Source organism: Suricata suricatta, chromosome 13 (genome assembly GCF_006229205.1).
Source record: "Suricata suricatta isolate VVHF042 chromosome 13, meerkat_22Aug2017_6uvM2_HiC, whole genome shotgun sequence".
NCBI classification, from domain to species: domain Eukaryota; kingdom Metazoa; phylum Chordata; class Mammalia; order Carnivora; family Herpestidae; genus Suricata; species Suricata suricatta.
This window is the reverse complement of record NC_043712.1, coordinates 60933524-60945611: the sequence shown is the minus strand read 5'-3', so window position 1 is coordinate 60945611 and position 12088 is coordinate 60933524. Positions and strand designations below refer to the sequence as shown.

General features: G+C 34.2%; 1 pseudogene; it reads left to right on the top strand.

The window, feature by feature from the left end:
- Positions 1–7258: 7258 nt before the first annotated feature.
- Positions 7259–8012, top strand: LOC115275940 (annotated as a pseudogene).
- The last annotated feature ends 4076 nt before the right edge of the window (positions 8013–12088 follow it).

The following is a 12088-nucleotide window of genomic DNA, read 5'->3' as shown; positions in this document are numbered from 1 at the left end:
GCAAAGACTACAAAAGACCAGAGACATCACCACAATTATGAAACCTACAGATAAGACAATGACACTAAATCCATATCTTTCAATAATAACACTCAATGTAAATGAAATAAATGCTTCAATCAAAACACATAGGGTATCAGAATGGATAAAAATAAACAAGACCCATCTATTTGCTATCTACAAGAGACCCATTTTAGACCTGAGGACACCTTCAGATTGAAAGTGAGGGAATGGAGAACTACCTATCATGCTACTAAAAGTCCAAGAAAGCTGGAGTAGCCATACTTATATCAAACAAACTAGATGTTTTTATTTAATTATTTAAAAAAAATTTACATCCAAGTTAGTTACCATATAGTGCAACAATGATTTCAGGAGTAGATTCCTTAATGCCCTTTTCCCATTTAGCCCATCTCCCCTCCCACACGCCCTCCAGTAACCCCCTCTTTGTTCTCCATATTTAAGAGTTTCTTATGTTTTTGTTCCCCCCCCCGTTTTTATCTTATTTTCACTTCCCTTCCCTTATGTTCATCTGTTTTGTATCTTAAAGTCCTAATATGAGTGAAGTAATATGATATTTGACAAACTAGATTTTAAACTAAAGAGATGAAGAAGGGCATTTTATCATAATTATGGTGTCTATCCCTCAAAAAGAGATAACAGTTATAAATATTTATGTACTCAATTTGGTAGAAACCAAATACATAAAACAATTAATCACAAACATAAGCAATGTTATTGATAAGAATGCAGTAATTGCGGTGACAGTAATACTCCACATACAGCAATGGATCATCTAGGCAGAAAATCAATAAAGAAACAATGGCCCTAAATGATACACTGGACCAGATAGACTAGACAGATATATTCAAAACTCTTCATCCAAAAGCAGGAGAAATTACATTTTTCTTGAGTGCATATGGAACATTCTCCAAGATAGTTCACATACTGGGTTACAAAGCAGTCCTCAATAAATATAAAAGAACTGAGATCATACCATGCATATTTTCATATCACAATGTTAAAAACCTTGAAATTAAGCACAGGAAAAATTTTGAAAAACCTCCAAATGCATGGAGGTTAAAGAACATCCTATTAAAGAATGAATGGGCCAGACAGGCAATTGAAGAAGAAATTAAAAAATATATGGAAACAAATGAAAATGAAAACATGACAATTCAAACCCTTTGGGATGCAGCAAAGACAGTCATAAGAAGACAATGCATTGTAATCCAGGCCTATCTCAAGAAACAAGAAAAATGCCAAATACAAAATCTAACAGCACACCTAAGGAACTAGAAGCAGAACAGCAAAGAAACCCCAAGTCCAGCAGAAGAAGAGAAATAAAAAAGATCAGGGCAGAAATAAACATCATAGAATCCAAAACAAACAAACAAAGAAACAAACAAAAACAGTAGAACAGATCAATGAAACTAAGAGCTGATTTTTGAAAAAATAAATAAAATATATGAATCACTAGCCAGACTTGTCAAAAAGAAAACAGAGAGGACCCAAACAGATAAAATCATGAATAAAAATGGATTTATTAAAAGCAATCCCTCAGAAATAAAAGCAATTATCAGAGAATAATATGAAAAGTTAGATGCCAACAAACTAGATAACCTGGAAAAAATGGACAAATTCCTAGAGACCCATACACTACCAAAGCTCAAATAGGAAGAAATAGAAAATTTGAGTGGATCCATAACTAGTGAAGAAGTTGAATCAGTTATCAAAAATCTCCCAACAAATAAGAGTCCTGGGCCAGATGGCTTCCCTGGGGAATTCTACTAGACATTTAAAGCAGAGTTAATACCTACCCTTTTCAAGCTGTTCCAAAAAATAGAAATGGAAGAAAAACTTCTGGACTCATTCTATGAAGCCAGCATTACCTTGATTCCCAAACCAGGCAGAGATCCCACAAAAAAGTAAAAATTGTAGGACAATATCCCTGATGAACATGAATGCAAAATTTCTCAATAAGATCCTCGCAAATTGAATTCAACTGCATATAAAAAGAATTATTCACCATGATCAAGCGGGATTTATTCCTGTGTTGCAGGGCTGCAATGAGATATCACCTCACATTTGTTAGCATGGATAATATCAATAATACAAGAAAACAATAGATTTTAGTGGGGGTGTGGGGAAAGGGGACTCCTCTTACACTGTTTGTGGGCACTGAAACTAGTACAGCCACTGTGGGGAAAAGTATGGAGGTTTCTCAAAAAGTTAAAAAATAGAATAACTCTATGATCCAGCAATTGCCTACTAAGTATTTACCCAAAGAATACTCATTTATTTTTTTTTAAAGTGTTTCTTGTAAGCACCCAAGAGTAGAGTTTGATTCTTCCTTCCTTTCCTCCTTCCTTCCTTCTCTTTCTTTTCTTTTTTCTTCCTTCCTTCCTCTCTCTCTCTCTCTCTCTCTCTCTCTCTCTCTCTCTCTCTCTCTCTCTCTCCTTCCCTATTCCTTTCCTTTTATTAATCTGACAATGTATGACTTTAACTGTGGTGTTGAAACCACTTACATTTTTAATGTCAATATTTATATGGCTCATTTTGCTTCCTGTTGCTGACTTATTTTATTTTCCTCTTTTCTGATTTCCTTTTGATTATATACATTGTTACATTTTGTTATACTTTATCTCCTTTTATAAGCTCATTACCCAAGATGTAATGGTATACATCTTAAACTCATTGTAATCTAACTTCAACTAATATACCACTTTACATATAGCATCAGAACACAATAGTGCACTCTATTTCTCTCCTTTCAATTCTTATGGATTTGTTGTTATATATTTTACTTACACATGTATTATAATAATGTTATTATTATGTTTAAGCAATTATCCTTAAAGAAACTTTAATAGGAAAATAATTTACTTGTGAAGTTCTTTAAGCAACTAAAAAATAAACAAAGCCCAAAGTTAGCAGAAGGCAAATAATAATAATAACAACAACAACCAAGATGAAGGGAAATAAATGAAAGAGAATAGAAAAAAATAGAGATAATCTTTCCTATTGGAATAATATATTTTTTTAAAGATATGCAAAATTGACATTTAGCTAGATTAAGAGGAAAATGGGTTCAAATAAATAAAATAAGAAATGAAAAAGAAGACATTGCAACTGATATCACAGAACTACAAAGGATAATGAGTCTGCTATGAACAATATTATAGGCCTATAATATTGAATAACCTAGGTTAAATGGATAAGTTCCTAGACATATATAATGTACCCAAACTGAATCATGAGGAAATTTAAAAATTTGAATGGTCCCATAACAAGTATATTAGAGTGGTAATAAAAATCTCCAACAAAAAAAGCCTGCTCCAGATATCTTTACTAGTGAATTCTACCAAACATTTAAAGAAGAATTAGCACCAAGTCCTTTCAAAGTCCCCCCCCCCAAATTAAAAAGAATGGAACACTTTCAATCTCATTTTACAAAGTATCATTACCCTGATACCAAAGCCAGATGAGGACAACAAGGAAATAAAAGTATAGGCTAATATCCCTAATAAACACATGAAACAATCCTTAACAAATACTAGCAAACCAAATCAACAGCAAATTAAAGGAGTAACCTATGATGAAGTGGGATTTATCCCTGAAATGCATGGATGGTTCAACATACACAATTCAATAAATGTGATATATCACAGAAACAGAATGAAGAATAGATACTATGTGATCATCTTAATAGATGGAGAAATATACACTTGACAGCATTCAACAACTTTTTCTTTTAAAATTTTATTTAAATTTTAGTTAACATACAGTGCAATATTGGTTTTAGGAGTGGAATCCAGTGATTTCATCAATTACATAGAACACCCAGTGCTCATCATAACAAGTGCCCTCTTTAATACCCTGATAGTATACCCATCTAGACTATTCCCCACCCAACTCGACAAATTAAGTATAAAATATATGTACCTCAACATAATAAAGACAATATATGATAAATCCATAGCAAACACGTACTCAACAATTAATGACTAAAAGCTTTTCCTCTAAAATCAGGAACAAGACAAGGATACCAGATTTGCCACGTTTATTAAACATAGTATTGGAAGTCCTAGCCAGAAAACCATGCAAGAAAAAAAAAAGCACCCAAGTTAAAAAGGAAGAAGTAAATTTGCCTCTAGTTGAAGATTATGTGGTTATATATAAAAAATCCTAAGAAGTCCACCAAAACCTATAATACTAATAAACAAATTCAGTAAACTTATAGGATACAAAATCAATATACAAAAATCAATTGTTTCTATACATCATTAGCTTTCTGAGATAAATTAAGAATGCAATCCCATTTATAATAGAATCAAAAACAACAAAATGCCTTGGAAGAAACTTAACCAAGGAGGTGAGGGATTTGTACATGGAAAATAAGGTACTAATGAAAGAAACTGAAGAAGACCTTAATAAAGGGAAAGATATTCCATGTGCATAAATGAGAAGAATTAATATTGTTTAAAATATCCATACTATCCAAAGTGATATACATATTCGATATAATACTTATCAAATTTCCACTGGCATTTTTCACAGAAATGGAAAAAAAAAATTCCCAGTCCCAAACTTGTGAATCAGTCTTGAGCAAGAAGAATGAAGGTAGAGGCATCATAGTTCCTGACTTCAAATTATATTATAAATCTACAGCACCCCCCCCAAAACTGAATGGTATTGACATAAAAACAGACATATAGACTAATGGAATAGAATAGAAAACCCAGAAACAAACCCACACATATATGATTAACTAATATTTGAAAAGGGACCAAAACACAATGGAGAAGAAAAGTTGCTTCAATAAATGCTACTGGAAAAAGTGGATATTCACATGCAAAAGAATGAAACTGAACCCCTATCTTACACCACTCACAGAAATTAACTCTAAATGAATTAAAGATTTAAATAAAAGATTTGAAACTGTAACTCTCCTGGAAGAAAGCATAGGAAAAAATCTCTTTGGCATAGTTGTTGGCAATAATTTTTTGGCTATGACATCAAAAACATGAAACTGAAGCAAAACCAAAAACAAACAAGCCAACAATGACAAAACAAAAACAACAACAAAAAAGTGGGACTACACAAAACGAAAAGGCTTCTACACTGCAAAGGGAAAAAAATCAACAAAAGAAAAATGTAACCTATGAACTGGAAAACTATATTTGCAAACCACGTATCTGATAAGCAGCTAATAATTGAAAATATATTAAAAAACTCCTATGACTCAATAGCTAAATAAATAAATACCTGCTTGAAAAAATGAGCAAAGGACCTGACTGACATTTCCCCAAAGCATATGTACAAAGCTAACAAGACATGAACTGATGTTCAAAATTATTAATCATCAGGGAAATCTAAAATTACAATGAGATCTTCACCATTGTTAGGATGTTTACTATCAAAAGGACAAGAAATAATAAATGATAGTGAGTATGTAGTAAAAAGGAAACTTTTGTACACTGTTGGTGGCAATGTAAACTATATAGCCATTATAGAAAACAGTATGGAGTTCCCTCAAAAAAAGAAAACAACAACAACAACAACAACAAAAACAACAACTACCATTGATCCAGCAATCTCAGTTCTGGATGTGTATCTGAAGTAGACAAAATCAATACCCCGAAGAAATATCTGTACTCCTATGTTCATTGCAGCGTTACTCATAATATGCAAGGTATGGAAACAACCTAAGTGTACAGAGATGGATGAATGTGTAAAGAAAATGTAGTATATGTATATATGCAATGGAATATTATTCAACCTTAAGAAAGAAGAAAATTCTGCCAATTGCAACATCATAGATGAAACTGGAGGGCATTATACTAAGTAATGAAGCCAGACAGAGAAAAACAAATAATGTATAGTATTATGTAGATGTGCAATCTTAAAAAAAAAAAAAGTTGAACTAATAAAATGGTGGCTGCCAGGATGATGGAGGAAATGGGGAAATGTTAGTAAAAGGATACAAATATTCAGTTAAAGATATGTAAGTTCTGAGGTTTTAATGTAAAGCATATGGACTACAGTTAAAACTGTATTATATACTTAAAAAAAGAGACTAAATCTTAAGAGTTCTCATCCAGACAAACAAACCTATGTGAAGTGATAGATGAGTTATTAATGTGATTGTGATAATCATTTCATAAGGTATACATATATCAAATCATAACATTGTACCCATTAAGTTAGTATGAATTTGTCAATTATAACCCAATAAAGGGGAGGGAAAATATATGAAGAAAAATTATATTTGTCTTATAGGTTTTTAATTGTTGCCCCACAGCTTAAAATGTATTCTAAGTCTACTTTTAAATATCACATGTATCATATAGGTATCTTATAAGAGTGTTCCCTAGTTCTATGCCCCTGTGATATTGCTATCATTCATTTTACTTATCTGTATCTTATAATCACCCAACACATTGTGATACTGATTGCTTTTAAAAACATATTTTAAAATAAAAATTAAAATAATTAAAAATAAAAAAACATTAAAGTTTTAGTTTTAATTTCACACTTTACTTCTTTGAAGTATTGACATATCTTGAAGTTCACTGATTCTTTCCATTCGTTTCTTGGCTATAATGAGTATACTAACAAGTACATTAAAGGAATCTCTTATTTCCATTACTGTATGTTTTATTTCTACCATTTTTTATTGCGGTAAAATAAATATAGCTTAATTTTGCCATTTTATTCATTCAAAATATAAAACTCAATGACATTATGTACATTCACATTGGTGTGCAACTGCCACAACATCCAATTCTCAGAACTTTTCATCTCAAATTGAAATTTTGTACCCATTAAAAAAATGACTCTCCGTTCCTCCCTTTCTCCACCCTCTGGTAACCACTACTCAACTTTCTGTCTCTACAAATTTGACTATGGTACCCTATATAGGTGAAATCATATTTGTTTCTGCTTATCTGACTAAGCATGTTTTTAAGATTCATCTATGCTGTGGAGGGAATTATATCCCCTCTAAATTCATATGTTGAAATCCTAGCTCTCAGTATTTCAGAATGTCACTGAATTTGGAAACACAGCCTTAAAAGAGGTAATTAAGGAAAATGAGATTATATGGATGGGTCCTTAGTTCAGGCTGCTATACCAAATTATAGACTTGGATAGCTAAAAATAAAACATTTATTTTTCACAGTTCTGGAGGCTAGAGGTCTGAGAAAAGAGTGTCAGAAAGATGACACTGTCTTCTTCACATGACTTTTACAGACATTTCTCTCCTGAGAGCACAATGGCAACTATTAAGGAAAAACTAATTACACCAGTTGTAGAAGAGGCAACCATCTCAAACAATAAGATTATTGTGGTGGATGTTGCTACGGTGTGTGCCATTAGTATTCTGGGAAAACCTCAGGCTGATGAACTTGCCCTACGGGTGTTTTGGAGGATAAACTCCAAAGGAGCAATGATGGATCTGCAACATGGGAAGTTATTTCTTCAGACACCTGAAGTTGTGACAGATAGAGATTACTCTGTGACTGCCAGTTCTAGGATTGTTTGTGGTGTAACTGTAGGAATCTTCCAGCAGTGGAGAAAGCCATCTCAATCTGGTGTAATGTTAATGTCTTCAAATTCATTATTCCTCAGATAATCACATACAGCGCTTGTTGTATCATAATTGTGGCTTCCAAGCCAGCAGATATTCCCACATTTGTAACCTAGAGGAAGTGGGTGCAATCTGGATTCTGTTAGATTTAGCTAATTTACAGCTGAAAAAAACTTGGCATTCATCCCAGCAGATGCCATGGAAGGGTTTGGGAAGAACATGGTGACCCAAGTGTGACTGTGTGGAGTGGAGTGAATGTGGCAGGCATTTCTCTCCAGGAACTGAACCCAAAAATGGGAACAAAATGACAGTGAAAATTGGGAGGAAGTGTACAAGATGGTGATCGAAAGTTTCTATGAAGTCATCAAGCTGAAAGGACTGGACTACTGGATTAAGTGTGGCTGACTTAGTGACCACTTGAATAAACAAATGGAATTAGCAAGTTAAATATCTGCTTCTTCAGTACACAGGGGTAACAAGATAGAAGCACTAATCTACAAATCTTCAGCATTGCTTTGCAATTTAGCATAAGGGACTTAAAGGTGAGTCGTGATTAGTTAAATCACCGCTTTATTGGTAGTACTGGGAAGAGAGATTAGAATATCTTAGTTTAGACTGCTATAACAAAATACCACATAGATGGTAGCTTAAATAACAAATATCTATTTCTCACAGTTTTGGAGGCTAGTAGTGTGAGATCAGATTGGCAGCATGGTGGGGGTTCTTGGTAAAGACCCTCTTCTTGGTTTACAGATAGCTTCCTTGCATGCTGTATCTTCAAATGGAGCAAAGTGTGAAGGCTCTGGTCTCTTCACATTTTAAGGACATTAATCCCACATGGGGGCTGTAACCTCCTGACTCAACTAAACCTAATTACCTCCTAAATGATCCACAGCTCAAAGACCATCACACTGGGGGATTAAGCCTTCAAAGTATGGATTTAGGGGTGGGGTGAAGGTGAGTAGGGACACAAACATTCAGTCCCCATATCATCGGGGATGAAAAATAAGTTTACATACAACTCATCTATACTTTACAATTTTCTTTTTAAATGCCATATCTGGAAGGCCCTAAGAGGGCTAAAATTAAGGTCCAAGAAACATCTCAAAACTAACAACTTTGTGTATTAATTTGACTAATAACAAGAATTCCCAAGATATTGATGGGATGGACAAAATTCTCTTTATATTTTACCTAGTTGGGCTTGACTATGCAAATGTTTTGTTGCCTAGTGGGTTGAAGAGATATATTTCTCTGTATTTATCCAATCCAACTCTATATGATTGGGAATGGCCAAAAGAATAAGGCCTGGTCATCTCATCTTGTTACCATTACTATCACTGACTTCAAGGAGAAAGGTTTATTTTTAAATTTAATGGTAAATGAGGACAGTGTGAGATTGTTGCTGAGGGGAGAGTAGCCAACCTTTGGGTGTTACAATCGAGGAAAATCCAAGATCACTTTGGTGCCTTTTGAAAAATTTAGAACACGTGAATAATATGCTCTTTTAGCTTAGAATCAGATGTCCCTTGCGACAAAGACTACCAAAATTCTTATTAAAAATGAAGGAGCTGTACAATAGCCAATTTAATAAACACATTTCCAGGACTGTTTTATGTACTCCTAATCAATAAATAGACCAGAGCTCAGACAATGACTGTGTGGAATAATACTAATGTGGCTGTCTCTTATAGTTTTCATTTCATAGAATACTATGTCTATGAAATAGAACTGGCCTAAAGATTTAGACTTAAATGATGATAGATTGCCTAGGGCTCTTAATTATTCAATAGATATATACCATAAAGTACAGATAGCTTTATATCAGGGAGCCAAACAAAAGGGAAAAATGTAAAAACATAAGACAAATTGTGCTGCATTATAGGATGGTTTAAATGATGTGATCCCTCCCCGTTATCACAACTCTTTGAAATATGTATATGCATTTTGATTATCTATTTGATTATATACTGTTGAAAGACACATCTACATGATTGTTATCAAACTAAGAGTGAATTTAATTGTTGTTGTTGTTGTTGTTGTTGTTGTTGTTATAAAAGGCTTTGACCCAAAATCAGGGCTGTGCACTCTGCTGTGAGGGTTACATCCTAGAGACCCAGATAGTCCTGAGCTAAAGTATCTGCACATTATTATCTGTTTGTTAAAAAATGAAATATATTGATTAATAATGTTTATTTCTAACCAGAAGTCCAAGATGTTTGGCAGCAGGTTTTAACAACTTATCAACAGTGTTGATAACGGTTTATTAATAACAGTGTGATTGATGATTTACACCTGTTTTCACTGAGACCTTTAGAGTACTCTTGCTGTTGGGGCTAATTACATAGCAAGAATATGCCTACATTCTACCAGACATTTAAAGCAGAGCTAATACCCATTCTTCTCAAACTATTCCAAATAATAGAAATAGAATGAAAACTTCCAAACTCATTTTACTAAGCCAAAAAGACAGAGTCTCAGCAATAAAAGAACTGCAGACCAATATCCTTATCCTTAATGGATACAGATGCAAAAATAATTAACAAGATACTAGCAAATCGAATTCAACAGCATATAAAAAGAATTATCCATCATGATCAAGTGGGATTCATTCTTGGGTTACAGGGCCAGTTGAATATTCAAAATCCATTAATGTGATACATCACATTAACAGAAGAAGAGATAAAAACCATATGATCCTGTCGATAGATGCAGAAAAAGCATTTACAAAATACAACATCCATTCTTAATAAAAACCCTTGAGAAAGTCAAGATAGAAGGAAATTACTTAAACATTATAAAAGCAATTTATGTAAAGCCCACAGTTAATATCATCATCTTTGGGGGAAAACTGAGAGCTTTCCACCTGAGATCAGAAACACGACAGAGGTGTCCACTCTCACCACTGTTGTTTAACATAGGGCTGGAAGTCCTAGCATCAGCAATCAGACAACAAAAGGAAATAAAAGGCATCAGAATTGGCAAAGAAGAAGTCAAACTTTCACTTTTCACAGATGACATGATACTTTACATGGGAAACTCGATTGATTCCACCAGAAGCCTTCTAGAATTGATCAATGAATACAGTAAAGTTGCAGGGTACTAAATCAACGTACAGAAATTGGTTGCATTTTTATATACCAATAATGAAGCAACGGATAGAGAAATCAAGAAACTGATCCTGTTCACGATTGCACAAAAAACCATAAAGTACCTAGGAGTAAACCTAACCAAGGATGTAAAAGACTTAGATGGTGAAAACTATAGAAAGCTTATGTAAGAAATTGAAGACGCCAAGAAATGGAAAAACATTCCGTGCTCCTGGAGCAGAAAAATAAACATTGTGAAAATGTCATTATTACCCAAAGCACTCTACACAGTCAATGCAATCCCCTAAAAATTGCACCAGTGTTCTTCTCAACGCTACAACAAATTATCCTAAAATTTGTAGGGAATGACAAAAGACCCCGAATAGCCAAAGTAATATTGAAGAAGAAAACCAACACGGGGGGCATCACAATCCCAACTTTAGCCTCTACTGCAAAGAGCTGTCATCATCAAGACAGTATGGTATTGGCACAAAAACAGACACATAGGCCAATGGAATAGAATAGAGAACACAGAACTGTGTCCACAAATGTACAGCGAATTAATTTTTGACAAAGCAAGAAAGAGTATCCAATGGAAAAAAAAACTGCCTCTTTAACAGGTGGTGCTGGGAGAACTGGACAGTAACAACAGAAGAATAAACTAGACCACTTTTTTACACTATACACAAAATCAACTAAAAATGGCTGAAGGACCTGAATGTGAGACAGGAAACCATCAAAAACCTCAAGGAGAAAATAGGAAACAGCCTCCTTAACCTCAAGCGCAGCAATTTCCTACTCGACACATCCTCAAAGTCAAGGGAAATAAAAGCAAACATGAACTTTAGGACCTCATCAAGATAAAAAGCTTCTGCACTGCAAAGGAAACAATCAAGACAACTAATAGGCAAGCAAGGGATTGGAAAAGAGTTGCAAATGACATATGAGATAAAGGGCTATTATCCAAAATCTACAAGGAACTCACCAAACTCCACACCCGAAAAGTGAATAATCCAGCAAAGAAATGGGCAGAAGACACGAACAGACACTTCTACAAAGAGGACATCCAGATGGCCAACAGACACATGAAACGATGCTCAGCATCACTCATCATCAGGGAAATACAAATCAAAACCCCACTGAGATACCATCTTATGTCAGTCAGAGTGGCTATGATGAACATATCAAGAGAATATCGATGCTGCTGAGGATGTGGTGAAACAGGCACCCTCCTGCACTGTTGGTGGGAATGTCAACTGGTGCAGCCACTCTGGAAAACTGTATGGAGGTTCCTCAAAAAACTATCAATAGAACTCCCCTCTGACCCAGCAATAGCACTGCTAGGGATTTATCCAAGGGATGAAGAAGTGCTGATGCATAGGATCGCATGTACCCCAATGTTCATAGC